Source organism: Triticum urartu, chromosome 7, assembly GCF_003073215.2.
Source record: "Triticum urartu cultivar G1812 chromosome 7, Tu2.1, whole genome shotgun sequence".
NCBI lineage: Eukaryota > Viridiplantae > Streptophyta > Magnoliopsida > Poales > Poaceae > Triticum > Triticum urartu.
In genome coordinates this window covers 10197761-10220989 of record NC_053028.1, presented here as the reverse complement: position 1 = coordinate 10220989, position 23229 = coordinate 10197761, and the positions used below count along the sequence as shown (strand labels likewise).

The 23229-nt window shown below is 47.8% G+C and overlaps 1 pseudogene; it reads right to left on the bottom strand.

The window, feature by feature from the left end:
* The window catches only part of LOC125518090, a 78197-nt pseudogene extending 55438 nt beyond the window's left edge, over positions 1-22759 (bottom strand).
* Positions 22760-23229: the final 470 nt, after the last annotated feature.

Here is a 23229-nt window from a genome sequence, read left to right as displayed (position 1 = left end):
GCATTACAACAAGGTTGACACGTAGGTCATTTAAAGTGCAATCATATGGCTCCAGCCATCATGCCGAATCATGACACGCAGGTCATGTTAATCAGTTTACATTATATAGTCATCTCATACATAATCAAATTATTATGAGCACTGCTATACCACATCATATGCACATGCAAACCCTCCTGCAAAACCAAGTTAGACGTCTCTAATCGGTCCATGCAAAAGTTTATCTTACGTGGCTTCTAAGGTTTCGAAACAAACCGAAGCTACCAACGTCCATCATCAAGCATGATAATTCAAGTCACTAGATTAACTTTTGCGGGGTGTATGAAACGTGGGATAATAAAATCTCAAGCCCCATACTGAACTTCGTCATATGCATGACCCCCGTGCAGATCATATCTGCATTGCCCTTTCGTCTGCAAAATTTCATCTTTCTTTTTAACTATGGTGGAATTCAATGAACTGTTAGCACTTCGTTGATCAATCAGGATCGCGGATTGCCAGAACATTGAAACTCCATCATACTGTTATCAAGATCAGAAATATGCAAATTCCAGGGAAGCAACAAGAACATCGGATAATAGATTTCATCTGCTACCCGCACAAATAATTTTCAGTAATAGATCTTATCTACTACCTAATTATATTGTGCAACACCCATACATCTCCATGTATTCTAGATCGCAACCTGCATCTATGCATAGCACGGCTCATGATGCCACTGATGGGTAACGCAGCAGAAAACAAAAATTTCCGACCTACGCACCAGCCCAGGACCACTATGGAGACTGCATACATGGTTTGATCTTTTTCGTTACCGACTCGTAGCGCAGCGGGAAGTAGAGTCGATGACGATCGGCGGTGCAGATCCCCGCAGCTAGGATTTACAACCTCCCAACCACGAGGATGTATACCCTCATCTGCTCCTCAGACAGCCCTCCGGGAGGCGGTCGAACAGCCCCCCAGACGGTGTCACGGACAGCCCTTCGGGAGGACCTTTGAAACTCGAACGGTCACTCGGACAGCCCTTCTGGAGGACCTTCAAAACTCGGACGGTCACACGGACAGCCCTTCGTGAGGCACTCATGAACTAAGACCAAAACTATGATCTCTCTACAGAGTTGCACACATACGTCGCATCTATCCGGCAGGGCTTCGTCATCCAGAACTAGTTCCTGCCGGAACCCAGACAGCCTTACGGCTCTACGAAACTCTTTTCGTGGGAGGGAGAGAAGAAGCCAGATCATTGCATGGCACTTGTATGTGAGAAGGGATGAAGGTTTGCGCAGCCCCTCACCTCCTATTTATAGGAAAACCAAGGGGTAGTGTGCCTCCACAAATACCCGAAGTGCCCATGCTTTATGTCATACATAAGGGCAAAATGGGGAGGCAAGTGGAGCACCAAATGGTGGAAGGAAGCCACATGGCCCCCCCCCCAAGGCCACCAACGAAATTGGCAGCCCTCTTGGGTGGCTCCACCACCTTACTATCCATCCATGTCATCCCAAAAGATCTTGGGGCAAAGCCCAAAATAATGGCTTCCCAAAAAGTAACCCAAAAAGCACTTTCACTATTCACGACGACATTTTTCGGCGTCCGTTTGAACTGAAAATATTTATGTGGGCTTAGAACATTTCCAGTACCCACCAAAATGATTTTCAACGCGTTCCGAAACAATTCCGGTTTAGTGATTTTCATCTGCGAAAAGCATCTGAAGTGGTTCCGGCAGCTCCGGAGCATATCCGGTTATTATCCCGGAAAATTCCAGAAAGCTTCGAGAATGATTCTGGCACCCTCCAAGAATTATCAGGCATGTGTCGAAACCAATTTGACTTAATGGTATCCCCTGAAACAACTTTTCAATTTCATCGAAACTCATCCGATGACCTCTCTCTGCGGAACCTTTTGTTGGGGAACGTTGCAGAAAAAAAATTCCTACGGTTTCACCAAGATCCATGTATGAGTTCATCTAGCAACGAGTGATCGGATGCATCTACATACCTTTGTAGATCACGAGCGGAAGCGTTCACTAGAACGTGGATGATGGAGTCGTACTCGCCGTGATCCAAATCACCGATGACCAAGCGCCGAACGGACGGCACCTCCGCGTTCAACACACGTACGGAGCGGATGACGTCTCCTCCTTCTTGATCCAGCAAGGGGGAAGGAGAGGTTGATGAAGATCCAGCAGCACGACGGCGTGGTGGTGGATGCAGTTGTCACCGCAGCAGGGCTTCGCCGAGCGTCTGCGTGAGAGGGAGAGGTGTAGCAGGGGAGAGGGAGGCGCCAAGGTTGTAGGGTGCGGCTGCCCCTCCCTCCCCCCCTTTATATAGGCCCCTGGGGGGGCACCGGCCCATGGAGATCCAATCTCCCAAGGGGGGCGGCGGCCAGGGGGGTGGAGTACCCCCCAAGGCAAGTGGGCGCCCCCCCCCCCCCCCCCTAGGGTTTCAACCCTAGGCGCAAGGGGGTGGGCCAAGGGGGCGCACCAGCCCACTATGGGCTGGTTCCCCCTCCCACTTCAGCCCATGGGGCCCTCCGGGATGGGTGGCCCCACCCGGTGGACCCCCAGGACCCATCCGGTGGTCCCGGTACAATACCGGTGACCCCGGAATCTCTCCCGATTGCCGAAACTGCACTTCCTATATATAATTCTTTACCTCCGGACCATTCCGGAACTCCTCGCGACGTCCGGGATCTCATCCGGGACTCCGAACAACTTTCGGATTACTGCATACTCATATCTCTACAACCCTAGCGTCACCGAACCTTAAGTGTGTAGACCCTACGGGTTCGGGAGACATGCAGACATGACCGAGATGCCTCTCCGGTCAATAACCAACAGCGGGATCTGGATACCCATGGTAGCTCCCACATGCTCCTCTATGATCTCATCGGATGAACCACGATGTCGAGGACTTAATCAATCCCGTATTCAATTCCCTTTGTCAATCGGTATGTTACTTGCCCGAGACTCGATCGTCGGTATCCCAATACCTTGTTCAATCTCGTTACCGGCAAGTCACTTTACTCGTACCGTAATGCATGATCCCGTGACCAACCCCTTGGTCACATTGAGCTCATTATGATGATGCATTACCGAGTGGGCCCAAGAGATACCTCTCCGTCATACGGAGTGACAAATCCCAGTCTCGGTTCGTGCCAACCCAACAGACACTTTCGGAGATACCCGTAGTGTACCTTTATGGCCACCCAGTTACGTTGTGACGTTAGGCACACCCAAAGCACTCATACGGTATCCGGGAGTTGCACAACCTCATGGTCTAAGGAAATGATACTTGACATTGCAAAAGCTCTAGCAAACGAACTACACGATCTATATGCTATGCTTAGGTTTGGGTCTTGTCCATCACATCATTCTCCTAATGATGTGACCCCGTTATCAATGACATCCCCATGTCCATAGACAGGAAACCATGACTATCTGTTGATCAACGAGCTAGTCAACTAGAGGCTCACTAGGGACACATTGTGGTCTATGTATTCACACATGTATTACGATTTCCGGACAATACAATTATAGCATGAACAATAGACAATTATCATGAAAGGAAATATAATAATCTTTTATTATTGCCTCTAGGGCATATTTCCAACAGTCTCCCACTTGCACTAGAGACAATAATCTAGTTACATTGTGATGAATCGAACACCCATGGAATTTTGGTGTTGATCATGTTTTGCTCTAGGGAGAGGTTTAGTCAACGGATCTTCCACATTCAGGTCCGTATGTACTTTACAAAAGTCTATGTCTCCATTTTGAACACTTTCACGAATGGAGTTGAAGCGACGCTTGATATGCCTGGTCTTCCTGTGAAACCTGGGCTCCTTGGCAAGTGCAATAGCTCCAGTGTTGTCACAGAAGAGTTTGATCGGTCCCGACGCATTGGGTATGACTCCTAGGTCGGTGATGAACTCCTTCACCCAAATTGCTTCATGCGCTGCCTCCGAGGCTGCCATGTACTCCGCTTCACATGTAGATCCCGCCACGATGCTCTGCTTGCAACTGCACCAGCTTACTGCTCCACCATTCAACACATACACGTATCCAGTTTGTGACTTAGAGTCATCCAGATCTGTGTCGAAGCTAGCATCGACGTAACCCTTTACGTCGAGCTCTTCGTCACCTCCATAAATGAGAAACATGTCCTTAGTCCTTTTCAGGTACTTCAGGATATTCTTGACCGCTGTCCAGTGTTCCTTGCCAGGATTACTTTGGTACCTTCCTACCAAACTTACGTCAAGGTTTACATCAGGTCTGGTACATAGCATGGCATACATAATAGACCCTATGGCTGAGGCATAGGGGATGGCACTCATCTCTTCTATATCTTCTGCCGGGGTCGGGCATTGAGCTGAGCTCAATTTCACACCTTGCAACACAGGCAAGAACCCCTTCTTGGACTGATCCATATTGAACTTCTTAAATATCTTTTCAAGGTATGTGCTTTGTGAAAGACCTATGAGGCGTCTTGATCTATCTCTATAGATCTTGATGCCCAATATATAAGCAGCTTCTCCAAGGTCCTTCATTGAAAAACTCTTATTCAAGTAGGCCTTAATGCTGTCCAAAAGTTCTATATCATTTCCCATCAAAAGTATGTCATCGACATATAATATGAGAAATGCTACAGAGCTCCCACTCACTTTCTTGTAAACGCGGGCTTCTCCATAAGTCTGCACAAACCCAAATGCCTTGATCATCTCATCAAAGCGAATGTTCCAACTCCGAGATGCTTGCACCAGCCCGTAAATGGATCGCTGGAGCTTGCATACTTTGTTAGCATTCTTAGGGTCGACAAAACCTCATAATCATAGTATGCGGCAATTGCTAACATGATTCGGACGGACTTCAGCTTTGCTACAGGAGAGAAAGTCTCATCGTAGTCAACCCCTTGAACTTGCCGATAACCCTTAGCGACAAGTCGAGCTTTATAGATGGTAACATTACCATCCGCGTCCGTCTTCTTCTTAAAGATCCATTTATTTTCTATCGCTCACTCATCATCGGGCAAGTCTGTCAAAGTCCATACTTTGTTTTCATACATGGATCCTATCTCGGATTTCATGGCTTCCAGCCATTTGTTGGAATCTGGGCCCGCCATCGCTTCTTCATAATTCGAAGGTTCACCGTTGTCTAACAACATGATTTCCAGGACAGGGTTGCCGTACCACTCTGGCGTGGAACGTGTCCTAGTGGACCTACGAAGTTCAGTAGGAGCTTGATCCGAAGTATCTTGATCATCATCATTAACCTCCTCTCTAATCGGTGCGGGCACCACAGGAACATTTTCCTGAGCTGCGCCACTCTCCGTTTCAAGAGGCATTACTTTATCAAGCTCCACTTTCCTCCCACTTACTTCTTTCGAGAGAAACTCTTTCTCTAGAAAGGATCCATTCCTGGCAACAAAGATCTTGCCTTCGGATCTGAGGTAGAAGGTATACCCAATGGTTTCCTTAGGGTATCCTATGAAGACGCATTTTTCCGACTTGGGTTCGAGCTTTTCAGGTTGAAGTTTCTTGACATAAGCATCGCATCCCCAAACTTTTAGAAACTACAGCTTAGGTTTCTTCCCAAACCATAATTCATACGGTGTCATCTCAACGCATTTAGACGGTGCCCTATTTAAAGTGAATGCGGCTGTCTCTAGAGTGTATCCCCAAAATGATAGCGGTAAATCAGTAAGAGACATCATAGATCGCACCATATCCAATAGAGTGCGATTACGACGTTCGGACACACCGTTACGTTGAGGTGTTCCAGGCGGCGTGAGTTGTGAAACGATTCCACATTTCCTTAAGTGTGTGCCAAATTCGTGACTTAAATATTCTCCTCCACGATCTGATCGTAAGAACTTTATTTTCGGTCACGTTGATTCTCTACCTCATTCTGAAATTCCTTGAACTTTTCAAAGGTCTCAGACTTGTGTTTCATCAAGTAGACATACCCATATCTACTCAAGTCATCAGTGAGAGTGAGTACATAACGATATCCTCCGCGAGCCTCAACACTTATTGGACCGCACACATCAGTATGTATGATTTCCAATAAGTTGGTTGCTCGCTCCATTGTTCCGGAGAACGGAGTCTTGGTCATTTTGCCCATGAGGCATGGTTCGCATGTGTCAAATGATTCATAATCGAGAGACTCTAAAAGTCCATCAGCATGGAGCTTCTTCATGCGCTTGACACCAATGTGACCAAGGCGGCAGTGCCACAAGTATGTGGGACTATCGTTATCAACTTTAATTCTTTTGGTATTCACACTATTAATATGTGTAACATCACGTATGAGATTCATTAAGAATAAACCATTGACCATCGGAGCATGACCATAAAACATATCACTCATATAAATAGAACAACCATTATTCTCGGATTTAAATGAGTAGCCATCTCGAATTAAACGAGATCCTGATACAATGTTCATGCTCAAACTTGGCACTAAATAACAATTATTGAGGTTCAAAACTAATCCCGTAGGTAAATGTAGAGGTAGCGTGCCGACGGCGATCACATCGACCTTGGAACCATTCCCGACGCGCATCGTCACCTCGTCCTTCGCTAGTCTCCGCTTATTCTGCAGCTCCTGCTTTGAGTTACAAATATGAGCAACAGCACCGGTATCAAATACCCAGGAGCTACTACGAGCACTGGTAAGGTACACATCAAATACATGTATATCACATATACCTTTAGTGTTCCCGGCCTTCTTGTCCGCTAAGTATTTGGGGCAGTTCCGCTTCCAGTGACCCTTCCCTTTGCAATAAAAGCACTCAGTCTCAGGCTTGGGTCCATACTTTGACTTCTTTCCGGCAACTTGCTTACCGGGCGCGGCAACATCCTTGCTGTCTTTCTTGAAGTTCTTCTTGCCCTTGCCTTTCTTGAACTTGGTGGTTTTATTGACCATCAACACTTGATGTTCCTTTTTGATCTCCACCTCCGCTGATTTCAGCATTGAATATACCTCGGGAATGGTCTTTTCCATCACCTGCATATTGAAGTTCATCACAAAGCTCTTGTAGCTTGGTGGAAGCGACTGAAGGATTCTGTCAATGACCGCGTCATCCGAGAGATTAACTCCCAGCTGAGTCAAGCGGTTGTGCAACCCAGACATCTTGAGTATGTGTTCACTGACAGAGCTATTTTCCTCCATCTTACAACTAAAGAACTTGTCGGAGACTTCATATCTCTCGACCTGGGCATGAGCTTGGAAAACCATTTTCAGCTCCTCGAACATCTCATATGCTCCGTGTTGCTCAAAACGCTTTTGGAGCCCCGGTTCTAAGCTGTAAAGCATGCCGCACTGAACGAGGGAGTAATCATCAGCACGTGACTAATAGGCGATCATAACGTCTTGGTTTGCTGGGAATGGTGCTTCACCATGCGGTGCTTCTAGGACATAATCTTTCTTGGCAGCTATGAGGATGATCCTCAGGTTCCGGACCCAGTCCGTATAGTTGCTGCCATCATCTTTCAGCTTGGTTTTCTCTAGGAACGCGTTGAAGTTGAGGCCAACATTAGCGTGGGCCATTTGATCTACAAGACAGATTATAAAGATTTTAGACTAAGTTCATGATAATTAAGTTCATCTAATCAAATTATTAATGAACTCCCACTCAGATTAGACATCCCTCTAGTCATCTAAGTGAAACATGATCCGACTCGACTAGGCCGTGTCCGATCATCACGTGAGACGGACTAGTCATCATCAGTGAACATCTCCATGTTGATCGTATCTTTCATACGACTCATGTTCGACCTTTCGGTCTCTTGTGTTCCGAGGCCATGTCTGTACATGCTAGGCTCGTCAAGTCAACCTAAGTGTTTGCATGTGTAAATCTGTCTTACACCCGTTGTATTTGAACGTTGGAATCTATCACACCCGATCATCACGTGGTGCTTCGAAACAACAAACTGTCGCAACGGTGGATAGTTAGGGGGAACACTTTCTTGAAATTATTATGAGGGATCATATTATTTACTACCGTCGTTCTAAGTAAACAAGATGCAAAAACATGATAAACATCACATGCAATCAAATAATAATAGTGACATGATATGGCCAATATCATATAGCTCCTTTGATCTCCATCTTGGGGCTCCATGATCATCTTGTCACCGGCATGACACCATGATCTCCATCATCATGATCTCCATCATCGTGTCTCCATGAAGTTGCTTGCCGACTATTACTTCTACTACTATGGCTAACACGTTTAGCAATAAAGTAAAGTAATTTACATGGCGTTTCCAATGACACGCAGGTCATACAAAAATAATGACAACTCCTATGGCTCCTGCCGGTTGTCATACTCATCGACATGCAAGTCGTGATTCCTATTACATGAACATGATCTCATACATCACATATATATCATTCATCATTCATCACAACTTTGTCCATATCATATCACAAAGCACTTGCTGCAAAAACAAGTTAGACGTCCTCTAATTGTTGTTGCAAGTTTTTACGTGGCTGCAATAGGGTTCTAGCAAGAATGTTTTCTTACCTACGTAAAAGCCACAACGTGATTGTCAAATTCCTATTTACCTCATGAGACCCTCGGGTCGAACCACCCAACTAAGTGGAGAGACAACACCCCGCCACCTTAATCACAGGCAGAGTGGGAACCGCCCCGAAAGCGGACGGAAGTTTCCGGCCGCGGCAACCCAAATACAGCGGAGCAAAAGTAAGACAATACGCAAAAGTTGACAAACATCAAACACAACATGTTGCTACTCGTGCAAGAGAATCCATAACTAGCTAGATGCACTGTGGGGAACGCGCACCGAAAAAAATCCTATTACAAGACCCTAGAGTCCAGCACAACGATGATGGAGCTCACAGACTTGTATCGCTGAGCGGAAAGCGTTCACAGAAATGATAGGAGCGGACTCCCGATCCAAAACCGAGACAAAGCCCCGAACGACAGCACCTCCCGCAACAACCGTAAACGAGCGGAGACGTCCTCCTCGTGGACCAGCAAAGGGAAGGAGAGTGATGAAATCCACAAGCAAGGTTCGTGTGAGCAGTGCACCGCAAGCACGGCTCGCCGAGCGCGCGCGAAGGGAAGGGCAGCAGAAGAGGGAGCCCAAGCTGTAGCGCGCCGCCCCCCCCCCCCTATAAGAGGCCTGGGGGCTGCCGGCCCTAGACAATTCGCCAAGGGGGGCGCGGCAGGGGGAGACCCCAAAGGCAATGGCGCCCCCCCCACCCAGGGGTTTCAACAGGCCAGGGTGCCAAGGGGGGCGCACAGCCACTATGGCTTGGTCCCCCTCCCACTCAGCCATGGCCCTCGGAGGTGCCCACCCGAGACCCCGGACCCATCTGGTGTCCGTACACAAGCGGACCCCCGATCCTCCGATGCCGAAACTGCACTCCCAGTATAAAACTTACTCCGGACATCAAGCTCCGATGCCGGGACTCACCGGACTCCGAACAACTTCGAACTGCATACTCAATCCTACAACCAGCACGAACCTTAAGTGGGTACCCTACGGTTCGGAACACAGACATGACCGAACGCCGCCGCAAATAACCAAAACGGGACGATACCCGTGCCCCCACAACGCCCTCGAGATTCCATGATGAACCACGAGTCGAGGGACTAATAACCCGTATCAATTCTTTGTCAATGGTACGTACGTGCCCGAGCCGATCGTCGTACCCAAACCTTTTCAATCGTACTGCAAGTCACTACTCGAACGGAACATGATCCCGGACCAACCTGCACATTGACCCATCGACAGATTTACCGAGGGGCCAAGAGATACCTCGCATACGGAGTACAAATCCCAGTCCGTCGGGCCAACCCAACAACATTTCGGAGATACCGAGTGTACCTGAGAGCCACCCATAGTTGAATTTGGCACACCCAAACACGCAAAGATATCCCGGAGTCACACCCTGGTCAAGAAATGATACTGAAATGCAAAAGCTCAGCAAAACGACTACCGCGATAAGCAGCAGGGTCAGTCCATCAATCATTCCCAATGATGACCCCCCGTACAATGACACCCCTGGCAGAGCCAGGAAACCACGACCTTTGATCAAGACTATCAACTAGAGCTCACAGGACACTGTGGCGATGTGCACATGATACGATCCGGACAATAAAATACGCAGAACATAGACAGTTACAGAACAAGGAAATCTAAAGCTGTTTATTAGCTCTAGGGCATATCCAACACGTTTCCCGGTCGAACTCTCCGGTCCAAACTTTCGGTGATTCTCTCAGACTCCTTGTGTAGTATTCAGCAGATAGATGACCCTTAAGCGTGTGACCCTATAGGTTCAGTGAAGTATAGACATGACCCGGAACCCCTTCCGATCAATGATCAACATCGGAGCCGTGGACACCCATATTGACCCCTATACCCACACGAATAAATATTCGAGTGAACCTCTAGTTGCAGTGAGCTATTCCTGTTGCTTCGCGATTGGTCACAAACACCCGAGGTGAGATTTGTTGCATCCCCGTGGACGAACCATTTGTCCACCATGCAAGTTACCTCGTTACCAGTTTTGTTCTCTTTTCTTGTTTTCGTGTTCCGGCATCCCAGTGATCAAATCACACTGTGTCTGGCCAGACGATGATGGATACCGTAATACCGAGAGGGCCCGAGAATATCTCTCCATTGTCAGAGGAGCAAATCCCAATCTTGAGCTATCAAGTTACTTGACACACTTTTCCATGAACCCGTAAGCCGCCATTTACGGATGATGTTTAACAAACCCCAAAGTTCATGAAGCAAGCACGAAGAAACTCGATACTCTCATGGTCTAAGGAATCATGCAAACGTTAACCATCTCTGTGATATGCACCATTAACTTGTGACGAATGAATCTCTTAGCATAACATCAATCCGGGTCGATTCAACACAAATGTTCTCTTAACATTGTGCCCTCAAAATTGCTGGCATAGACATGCCCATGATCAGGAAAACATAACCATCATGCAACACTTGAGCTAGTCTTAGAGGCAGAGTAGGAATACTTCTTACCATTTATTATTCCACACATGCATATGAGTCTTCCTCCGAGCCTCGTGGATATTGCAGACTCGAGAATCATTGCAGTTATAGCATGGAACATAAACATAATTATGAACTCGGAGATAAATAATATCATTTATTATTGCCTCTAGGGCATATCTCCTACATTGTGTTCCCCCTAACTGTGCACTGTTGCTAAGGTCCGTTGTTCTGAAGCACCACGTGATGATCGGGTGTGATAGGTTCTAACGTTCGCATACAACGGGTGTAAGCTAGATGTACACACGCAATACACTTAGGTTGAATTGATGAGCCTATCATGTACAGACATGGCCTCGGAACATGGAAGACCAAAAGGTCGAACATGAGTCGTATAGAAGATACGATCAACATGAAGATGTTCACCGATGATGACTAGTCCGTCTCACGTGATGATCGGACACGGCCTAGTTGACTCGGATCATGTATCACTTAGATGACTAAAGGGATGTCTATCTGAGTGGGAGTTCATTAAATAATTTGATTAGATGAACTTAATTATCATGAACATAGTCTAAAACTTTGCAATATGTCTTCTAGATCAAATGGCCCACGCTAATGTTGCCCTCAACTTCAACGCATTCCTAGAGAAAGCCAAGCTGAAAGACGATGGTAGCAACTACACGGACTGGGTCCGTAACCTGAGGATTATCCTCATAGCTTCCAAGAAAGCATATGTCCTTGAAGCACCGCTAGGTGATGCACCTGTTTTCCCAGCAACTCAAGACGTTATGAACGCCTGGCAGTCGCGTAGTGATGATTACTCCCTGGTTCAGTGTGGCATGCTTTACAGCTTAGAACCGGAGCTCCAAAAGCGTTTTGAGCAGCACAGATCATATGAGATCTTCCAAGAGCTGAAAATGGTTTTCCAAGCTCATGCCTAGGTCGAGAGATATGAAGTCTCCAACAAGGTCTACAGTTGTAAGATGGAGGAGAATAGTTCTGTCAGCGAGCACATACTCAAAATGTCTGGGTTGCACAACCGCTTATCTCAGCTGGGAGTTAATCTCTCGGATGATGCGGTCGTTGAGAAAATCCTTCAGTCGCTCCCACCTAGCTACAAGAGCTTTGTGATGAACTTCAATATGCAGGGGATGGAAAAGACCATTCCTGAGGGATATTCAATGCTGAAATCAGCGGAGGTGGAGATCAAAAAGGAACATCAAGTGTTGATGGTGAATAAAACCACTAAGTTCAAGAAAGGCAAGGTTAAGAAGAACTTCAAGAAGGACGGCAAGGGAGTTGCCGTGCCCGGTAAGCCAGTTGCCGGGAAGTAGCCAAAGCATGGACCCAAGCCTGAGACTGAGTGCTTTTATTGCAAGGGAAACGGTCACTGGAAGCGGAACTGCCCCATGTACTTAGCGGATAAGAAGGCCGGCAATACCAAAGGTATATGTGATATACACGTTATTGATGTGTACCTAACCAGCGCTCGTAGTAGATCCTAGGTATTTGATACCGGTGCGGTTTCTCATATTTGTAACTCAAAACAGGAGCTGCGGAATAAGCGGAGACTGGCGAAGGACGAGGTGACGATGCGCGTCGGGAATGGTTCCAAGGTCGATGTGATCGCCGTCGGTGCGCTACCTCTACATTTACCTACGGGATTAGTTTTAAACCTCAATAATTGTTATTTAGTACCAGCTTTGAGCATGAACATTGTATCTGGATCTCGTTTAATGCGAGATGGCTACTCATTTAAATCCGAGAATAATGGTTGTTCCAATTATATGAGAGATATGTTTTATGGCCATGCCCCGCTGGTCAATGGTTTATTTTAGTTTAATCTCAAACGTGATGTTACACATATTCATAGTGTGAATGCCAAAAGATGTAAGGTTGATAATGATAGTCCCACATACTTGTGGCACTGCCGCCTTGGTCACATTGGTGTCAAACGCATGAAGAAACTCCATGCAGATGGACTTTTGGAGTCTCTTGATTATGAATCATTTGACACATGCGAACCATGCCTCATGGGAAAAATGACCAAGACTCCGTTCTCCGGAACAATGGAGCGATCAACCAACTTATTGGAAATCATACATACTGATGTGTGCGGTCCAATGAGTGTTGAGGCTCGTGGTGGTTATCGCTATGTTCTCACCCTCACGGATTACATAAGTAGATATGGGTACATCTACTTAATGAAACACAAGTCTGAGACCTTTGAAAAGTTCAAGGAATTTTAGAGTGAGGTTGAGAATCAACGTGACAGGAAAATCAAGTTCTTACGATCAAATCGTGGGGGAGAATATTTGAGTCACGAATTTGGCACGCACTTAAGGAAATGTGGAATTGTTTCACAACTCACGTCGCCTGGAACACCTCAGCGTAATGGTGTGTCCGAACGTCGAAATCGCACTCTATTGGATATGGTGCGATCCATGATGTCTCTTACCGACCTACCCCTATCATTTTGGGGTTACACTATAGAGACTGTCGCATTCACCTTAAATAGGGCTCCGTCAAAATCCGTTGAGACGACACCGTATGAATTATGGTTTGGGAAGAAACCTAAGCTATCGTTTCTGAAAGTTTGGGGATGCGATGCTTATGTCAAGAAACTTCAACCTGAAAAGCTCGAACCCAAGTTAGAAAAATGCGTCTTCATAGGATACCATAAGGAAACTATTGGGTATACCTTCTACCTCAGATCCGAAGGCAAGATCTTTGTTTCCAAGAATGGATCCTTTCTAGAGAAAGAGTTTCTCTCGAAATAAGTAAGTGGGAGGAAAGTAGAACTTGATGAAGTATTGCCTCTAGAACCGGAGAGTAGCGCATCTCAAGAAAATGTTTATGTGGTGCCTGCACCGACTAGAGAGGAAGTTAATGATGATGATCATGAAACTTCAGATCAAGTTGCTACTGAACTTCGTAGGTCCACAAGGACACGTTCCGCACCGGAATGGTACGACAACCCTGTTCTGGAAATCATGTTGTTAGACAATGGTGAACCTTCGAACTATGAAGAAGCGATGGCGGGCCCAGATTCCGACAAATGGCTTGAAGCCATGAAATCCGAGATAGGATCCATGTATGAAAACAAAGTATGGACTTTGATGGGCTTTCCCGATGATCGGCGAGCCATAGAAAATAAATGGATTTTTAAGAAGAAGACGGACGCGGATGGCAATGTGACCATCTATAAAGCTCGACTTGTCGCTAAGGGTTATCGACAAGTTCAAGGGGCTGACTACGATGAGACCTTCTCACCCATAGCGAAGCTGAAGTCTGTCCAAATCATGTTAGCAATTGCCGCATTCTATGATTATGAGATATGGCAAATGGACGTCAAAACGGCATTCCTTAATGGTTTCCTTAAGGAAGAATTGTATATGATGCAGCCGGAAGGTTTTGTCGATCCTAAGAATGCTGACAAGGTATGCAAGCTCCAACGCTCGATCTATGGGCTGGTGCAAGCATCTCGGAGCTGAAACATTCATTTTGATGAGATGATCAAAGCGTTTGGGTTTACGCAGATTTATGGAGAAGCCTGTGTTTACAAGAAAGTGAGTGGGAGCTCTGTAGCATTTCGCATATTGTATGTGGACGACATACTATTAATGGGAAATAATATAGAACTCTTGGAAAGCATAAAAGCCTACTTGAATAAGTGTTTTTCAATGAAGGACGTTGGAGAAGCTGCTTATATATTAGGCATCAAGATCTATAGAGATAGATCGGGACGCCTCATTGGTCTTACACAAAGCACATACCTTGACAAGATATTGAAGAAGTTCAATATGGATCAGTCAAAGAAGGGGTTCTTGCCTTTATTGCAAGGTGTTAGATTGAGCGCGGCTCAATGCCCTAGCACGGCAGAAGATAGAGAAAAGATGAGTGTCATCCCCTATGCCTCGGCCAAAGGGTCTATTATGTACACCATGCTGTGTACCAGACCTGACGTAAACCTTGCCGTAAGTTTGGTAGGAAGGTACCAAAGTAATCCCGGCATGGAACACTGGACAGCGGTCAAGAATATCCTGAAGTACCTGAAAAGGACTAAGGATATGTTTCTCGTTTATGGAGGTGACGAAGAGCTCCTTGTAAAGGGTTACGTTGATGCTAGCTTTGACACAGATGTGGATGACTCCAAGTCACAAACCGGATACGTGTATATTTTGAATGGTGGGGCAGTCAGCTGGTGCAGTCGCAAGCAAAGCGTCGTGGCGGGATCTATATGTGAAGCGGAGTACATGGCAACCTCGGAGGCAGCACATGAAGCAATTTGGATGAAGGATTTCATTACCGACCTAGGAGTTATTCCCAATGCGTCGGGCCCGATGACTCTCTTCTGTGACAACGCTGGAGCTATTGCCCTTGCAAGGAGCCCAGGTTTCACAAGAAGACAAGGCATATCAAGCGTCGCTTCAAATCCATTCGTGAAAATTTTCAAGATGGAGACATAGAGATTTGTAAAGTGCATACGGACCAGAATGTCGCAGACCCGTTGACTAAACCTCTTCCACGTGCAAAGCATGATCAACACCAGAACTCTATGGGTGTTCGATTCATCACAATGTAACTAGGTTATTGACTCTAGTGCAAGTGGGAGACTGTTGGAAATATGCCCTAGAGGCAATAATAAAATGGTTATTATTATATTTCCTTGTTCATGATAATTGTCTATTGTTCATGCTATAATTGTGTTATCCGGAAATCATAATGCATGTGTGAATACATAGACCACAACATGTCCCTAGTGAGTCTCTAGTTGACTAGCTCGTTGATCAATAGATGGTTACAGTTTCCTAACCATGGACATAGGATGTCATTGATAACGGGATCACATCATTAGGATAATGATGTGATAGACAAGACCCAATCCTAAGCATAGCACAAGATCGTGTAGTTCGTCTGCTAAAGCTTTTCTAATGTCAAGCATCTTTTCCTTAGACCATGAGATTGTGCAACTCCTGAATACCGTAAGGGTACTTTGGGTGTGCCAAACGTCACAATGTAACTAGGTGGCTATAAAGGTACACTACGGGTATCCCCGAAAGTATCTGTTGGGTTGGCACGAATCGAGACTGGGATTTGTCACTCCGTATGAAGGAGAGGTATCTCTGGGCCCACTCGGTAAGACATCATCGTAATGAGCTCAATGTGACTAAGGGGTTGGTCACGGGATGATGTGTTACGGAACGAGTAAAGAGACTTGTCGTAACGAGATTGAACAAGGTATCGGTATCCGACGATTGAATCTCGGGCAAGTGCTATATCGGTAGACAAAGGGAATCGTATACGGGATTGATTGAATCCTTGACATCGTGGTTCATCCGATGAGATCATCGTGGAACATGTGGGAGCCAACATGGGTATCTAGATCCCATTGTTGGTTAATGGCCGGATAGAGGTCTCGGTCATGTCTGCATAGTTCCCGAACCCGTAGGGTCTACACACTTAAGGTTCGATGATGCTAGGGTTATAGGGAATAGATGTACGTATTTACCAAATGTTGTTCATAGTCTCGGATGCGATCCCGGACTCACGAGGATTTCCGGAATGGTCCGGAACTGAAGATTTATATATGGGAAGTCCAGTTTTAGTCACCGGAAAGGTTTCGGGGTCCACCGGGAGGGTCCACCTGCCCCGAAGGACCTAATTGGCTGTAGTTGGGTGGGAACCAGCCCCTTAGTGGGCTGGTGCCCCCCCCCCCAAGGGCCCAAGGCGCCTAGGGTTGGAAACCCTAGGGGGGTGCTGCCCCCCGGGGGCGCGCGCCCCTCTAGTTGGAAACCCTAAGGGGACCGCTGCCCCCCCCCCCCCGAGGGGCCGCCGCCCCGGGCCGGCCCCCCTCCCCTTCCCCTAAATATTGTGGGGGTTTTGGCGCTGCCAGAGACACGAGTCTCCCTCTCTCTTGGCGCAGCCCTACCCCTCTCCCTCCTCGTCTCTCGCAGTGCTTGGCGAAGCCGGCCCTGCTGGAGCACCACGCTCCTCCACCACCACCACGCCGTCGTGCTGCTGCTGGACGGAGTCTTCCCCAATCTTTCACTCTCCCTTGTTGGATCAAGGTGCAGGAGACGTCACCGGGCTGCATGTGTGTTGAACACGGAGGCACCGGTGTTCTGTGCTTAGACCGGATTCAGTCGCGATCTGAATCGCTTCGTGTACGACTCCACCGATCGCGTTCTTGCAATGCTTCCGCATCGCGATCTTCAAAGGTATGAAGATGCACTCCCCTCTCGTTGCTAGTAAACTCCATAGATTGATCTTGGTGATGCGTAGAAATTTTTTAATTTCTGCAACGATCCCCAACACGCGTCAGCAGACTCCCACTCCTCCAAGTCCACCAACGCATCAGGCCACTCCTCCTCCAAGTCCGGCACAGCGTCAGGCCACTCCTCCTGCTTCAAGTCTGGCACAGCGTCAGGCCACTCCTCCTGCTCCAGCTCAGCCACGTCTGCCGTCTCCGCCGCCTCAGCAATCGCGGAAGAGAGATGCCGCAGCTATGGTGCATAGCGGTACAAGTCGAGGTAGTACAGGAGGTACATGCGGAGGCAAGCGATTTCAATATGGTCCAAGCCTCGCTCCTCTTCCTCAGATGCCTTGTGACATGACCGAGGAGCAAAACACAACCATAGTGAAGGCCCAAGTGGACGCCCATTTTGGACCGAAACCGCCACCGCCGCCAAAGGAGAAAGTGCTTGAGAAAGTCGTTGACCACTTTATTCATATGGCAAGAAAACCAGCTCCCAAGCCTGTTGACTCAGACTATGAGCGCCAAATCAAGAAGGCACATCGAGCACGACAAATGAAGGAGTCGAGTGTTGGGGAACGTAGCAGAAATTCAACATTTTCTACGCATCACCAAGATCAATATATGGAGTAATCCAGCAACGAGGGGAAGGAGAGTGCATCTACATACCCTTGTAGATCGCTAAGCGGAAGCGTTCAAGTGAACAGGGTTGATGGAGTCGTACTCGTCGTGATCCAAATCACCGATGATCCTAGTGCCGAACGGACGGCACCTCCGCGTTCAACACACGTGCAGCCCGGTGACGTCTCCCATGCCTTGATCCAGCAAGGGGAGAGGGAGAGGTTGAGGAAGACTCCGTCCAGCAGCAGCACGATGGCGTGGTGGTGGTGGAGGAGCGTGGCAATCCTGCAGGGCTTCGCCAAGCACCGCGGGAGAGGAGGAGGGAGAGAGGCAGGGCTGCGCCATAGAGAGGTCAAAACTCATGTGTTGGCAGCCCCAAAGTCCTCAAGTATATATAGGGGAGAGGGAGGGGGGTGCACCCCTTTAGGTTTTCCACCCCAAAGGGTGCGGCAGCCCCAAACCCATCTAGGGTGCCGGCCAAGGGAGGGGAGAGGGGGAAACTTGCCCCCCCCCCAAGCTAGGTGGAGGCGCCCCTCCCCAAACCCTAGGCGCCTTGGGCCCTTGTGGGGGGGCGCACCAGCCCACCTGGGGCTGGTCCCCTCCCACACTTGGCCCATGCAGCCCTCCGGGGCTAGTGGCCCCACTTGGTGGACCACCGGGACCCTCCCGGTGGTCCCGGTACATTACCGATAAAACCCGAAACTTTTCCGGTGACCAAAACAGGACTTCCCATATATAATTATTTACCTCCGGACCATTCCGGAACTCCTCGTGACATCCGGGATCTCATCCGGGACTCCGAACAACATTCGGTAACCACATACAAACTTCCTTTATAACCCTAGCGCATCGAACCTTAAGTGTGTAGACCCTACGGGTTCGGGAACCATGCAGACATGACCGAGACGTTCTCCGGTCAATAACCAACAGCGGGATCTGGATACCCATGTTGGTTCCCACATGTTCCACAATGATCTCATCGGATGAACCACGATGTCGAGGATTTGATCAATCCCGTATACAATTTCCTTTGTCTAGCGGTATTCTACTTGCCCGAGATTCGATCGTCGGTATCCCGATACCTTGTTCAATCTCGTTACCAGCAAGTCTCTTTACTCGTTCCATAACACATCATCCCGTGATCAACTCCTTGGTCACATTGTGCACATTATGATGATGTCCTACCGAGTGGGCCCAGAGATACCTCTCCATCACACGGAGTGACAAATCCTAGTCTCAATTCGTGCCAACCAAACAGACACTTTCGGAGATACCCGTAGCGCACCTTTATAGCCACCCAGTTACGTTGTGATGTTTGGCACACCCAAAGCATTCCTACGGTATCCGGGAGTTGCACAATCTCATGGTCTAAGGAAATGATACTTGACATTAGAAAAGCTTTAGCATACGAACTATACGATCTTGTGCTAGGCTTAGGATTGGGTCTTGTCCATCACATCATTCTCCTAATGATGTGATACCGTTATCAACGACATCCAATGTCCATGGTCAGGAAACTGTAACCATCTATTGATCAACGAGCTAGTCAACTAGAGGATTACTAGGGACATGGTGTTGTCTATGTATCCACAAAGTATCTAAGTTTCCTATCAATACAATTCTAGCATGGATAATAAACGATTATCATGAACAAGGAAATATAATGATAACCAGTTTATTATTGCCTCTGGGGCATATTTCCAACACTCTCCCACTTGCACTAGAGTCAATAATCTAGTTCACATCGCCATGTGATCACAGGTCACATCGCCATGTGACTAACATCCAAAGAGTTTACTAGAGTCAATAATCTAGTTCACATCACTATGTGATCAACACTCAATGAGTTCTGGGTTTGATCATGTTTATGCTTGTGAGAGAGGTTGTAGTCAATGGGTCTGCAACATTCAGATCCCTATGTATTTTGCAAAACTTTATGTCATATCGTAGATGCTGCTACCACGTTCCACTTGGAGCTATTCCAAATGGTTGCTCCACTAAACGTATCCGGTTTGCTACTCAGAGTCATTCGGATAGGTGTTAAGGCTTGCATCGACGTAACCCTTTACGCCAAACTCTTTATCACCTCCATAATCGAGAAACACGTCCTTATTTTCTCCAAGGACAATTTTGACCGCTGTCTGGTGATCCACTCCTTGATCACCTTTGTACCATCTTGCCAGACATGTGGCAAGGCACACATCAGGTGCGGTACACAGCATAGCATACTATGGAGCCTATGTCTAAGCATAGGAGACGACCTTTGTCCTTTCTCTCTATTCTGCCGTGGTCGAGCTTTAAGTCTTAACTTCATACCTTACAACTCAGGCAAGAACTCCTTCTTTGACTGATCCATCTTGAACACCTTCAAGATCATGTCAAGGTATGTGCTCATTTGAAAGTACCATTAAGCGTTTTGATCAATCCTTATAGATCTTGATGCTCAATGTTCAAGTGGCTTAATCCAGGTTTTCCATTGAAAAACACTTTTCAAATAACCCTATATGCTTTCCAGAAATTCTACATCATTTCTGATCAACAATATGTCAACAACATATACTCATCAGAAATTCTATAGTGCTCCCACTCACTTCTTTGGAAATACAAGTTTCTCATAAACTTTGTATAAACCCAAAATCTTTGATCATCTCATCAAAGCGTACATTCCAACTCCAAGATGCTTACTCCAGTCCTTAGAAGGATTGCTGGAGCTTTGCATACTTGTTAGCATTTTTCAGGATTGACAAAACCTTCTGGTTGTATCTCATACAACCTTTCCTCAAGAAAATCGTCGAGGAAACAATGTTTTGACATCCTATCTGCAAGATTTCATAAATAATGCAGTAACTGCTAACATAATTCCAACAGACTTTTAGCATTGCTACGTGTGAGAAAGTCTCATTGTAGTCAACTCCTTGAACTTGTTGGAAAACATCTTAACGACAAGTCGAGCTTTCTCAATGGTGACACTTACCATCATTGTCTGTCTTCCTTTTAAAATCCATCTGCACCCAACAGCCTTACGACTATCAAGTAGTTCTTCCAAAGTCTACACTTCGTTTTCATACATGGATCCTCTCTCGGATTTTATGGCCTCGAGCCATTTTTCGGAATCCGGGCCCACCATCGCTTCTCCATAGCTCGTATGTTCATTGTTGTCTAGCAACATGACTTCCAAGACAGGATCACGTGCCACTTTGAAGTAGTACGCATCCTTGTCGTCCTACGAGGTTTGGTAGTGACTTGATCCGAAGTTTCATGATCACTATCATAAGCTTCTACTTCAATTGGTGTAGGTGCCACAGGAACAACTTCCTGTGCCCTGCTACACACTAGTTGAAGTGATGGTTTTATAGCCTCATCAAGTCTCCACCATCCTCCCACTCAATTCTTTCGGGAGAAACCTTTTTCTCGAGAAAGGACCCGATTTCAGAAACAATCCTATTGCTTTCGGATCTGAGACAGGAGGTATACCCAACTGTTTTGGGTGTCCTATGAAGATGCATTTATCCGCTTTTTGGGTTCGAGCTCATCAGCCTGAAACTTTTCCACATAAGCATCATGGCCCCAAACTTTTAAGAAACAACAGCTTAGGTTTCTCTAAACCATAGTTCATACGGTGTCGTCTCAACGGATTTGTGTGGTGCCCTATTTAAAGTGAATGCGGTTGTCACTACAGGAAACTGGAGATTTGCCATCAGTATTGTCTTTGCCGTCAGCATTTTGTCGGGGCAGACGGCAAAGAAAGGGTTTGCTGTCATCAACAGGCGACAAAGAAAAACTAACGGCAAAATATACTTTGCCGTCTGCGAAAAAATAAATAGACGGCAAAAAGCTCACTTTGCCATCTGCAAAGCGAACTACAGACGGCAAAGATCTTCGCCGTCTGCGGTTTTTACTACAGACGGCAAAATATGCCTTTTGCCGTAAACGCAGACGGCAAAGAGCATATTTTGCCGTCTGTAGTATAAATCACAGACGGCGAAGATCTTTGCCGTATGTAGTTTTTTTCGCAGACGGCAAAGCAAAGAAGCACACCTCGCGGATCCATGCCACGGATCGATGACATGGCACGATCCGCGGTGCGGTGCCTCTCTTTCCGTCCACCACGCCCGACCCCACCCACCCAACCCACAACAGTACCTTATTCCCACGTCCCCACCAACCCACCCATCGAACCAACCACTCTCCCACTCCGACACCATCTCTCCCCCTCGATCTCCTCTTCTCTGCTATCGGCACTGCATCACCGCCGCCGCTCGGTCGCCCCCGCCTCCCCATCCACGTCCCCGCGCCGCCTGGTCCTGCCTCGCCGCCGCCGCCCGGTCGGCCCGGCCTCCTCATCCGCGCTGCCTGGCCCTCCCTCGTCGCCGCCTCCCAATTCGCGTCCCCGCGCCGCCTAGTCTTGCCGCGCCGCCACCGCCCGGTCGGCTCGGCCTCCTCATCCATGACACCCGCGCTGCCTGGCCCCGCCTCGCCGCCACCGCCGCCCGGTCGGCCCCGCCTCCCCATCCGCGTCCCCGCGCCGCCTGGCCCTGCCTCGCCGCCACCGCCGCCCGGTCGGCCCAGCCTCCTCATCCGCGACCCCGCGCCGCCTGGCCCTGCCTCGCCGCCGCCGCCGCCCGGTCGGCCCCGCCTCCCCATCCGCGACGCCCGGCTTCCCGCGCCGCCGGCCTCCCTCCGAGCACCCGCAGTCGCCCGCCTCCACCTCCGCTCCTCTCCTTCGCCCCCGCCTTCACACCCGCGGGCCTCCGCCTCCTCTGCCGGTGGCGGGGCTTGGCGCACAGAGTTGGCGGGGTCAAGTGGATCCAGCGCCCGGACAAGAGTGGCGAGCTCCGGCGCGGCGGCAGACGGCTTGAGCTCCTCGGATGTTGGTGTGTTCCTATGCATGGTGAAAGGAAGGAGAAGGGAGAGAGGTGCAGCTGCTGCTCCAGTGATGCGTGGGCCGGTGGGAGTATAGATCCAACTCCTGTATTGTAACGTAGTGTAATCTGTTCACCGAGTAGTTTTGTTTTCTCTTGTGAAATCCATTCGTTCTTGTTTGATTCTTAGATAAATAGTGTTGATGGATACTATGGAGTTCTTCGTCCGTTTGTTCCTGGTCGCCTCTCCACTTGTTTGTACGATATATATTTTTTTAAATAAAAAAATTTCTTTGCCGTCTGTGATGTTTGCGAATGACGGCAAAGCTGGATTCTGGCTGACGGCAAAGCACTACCGCCGTCCGTCAAGGCCACGGGTCTGTTAGGTCGCTTTTTTTGCCGTCTGGTTTGTATCACTGACGGCAAACACAATTTCCTGACGGGAAATTCTTTGCCGTCATCCAGAAAAAATAGCAAACGGCAAAGTATTCTTTGCCA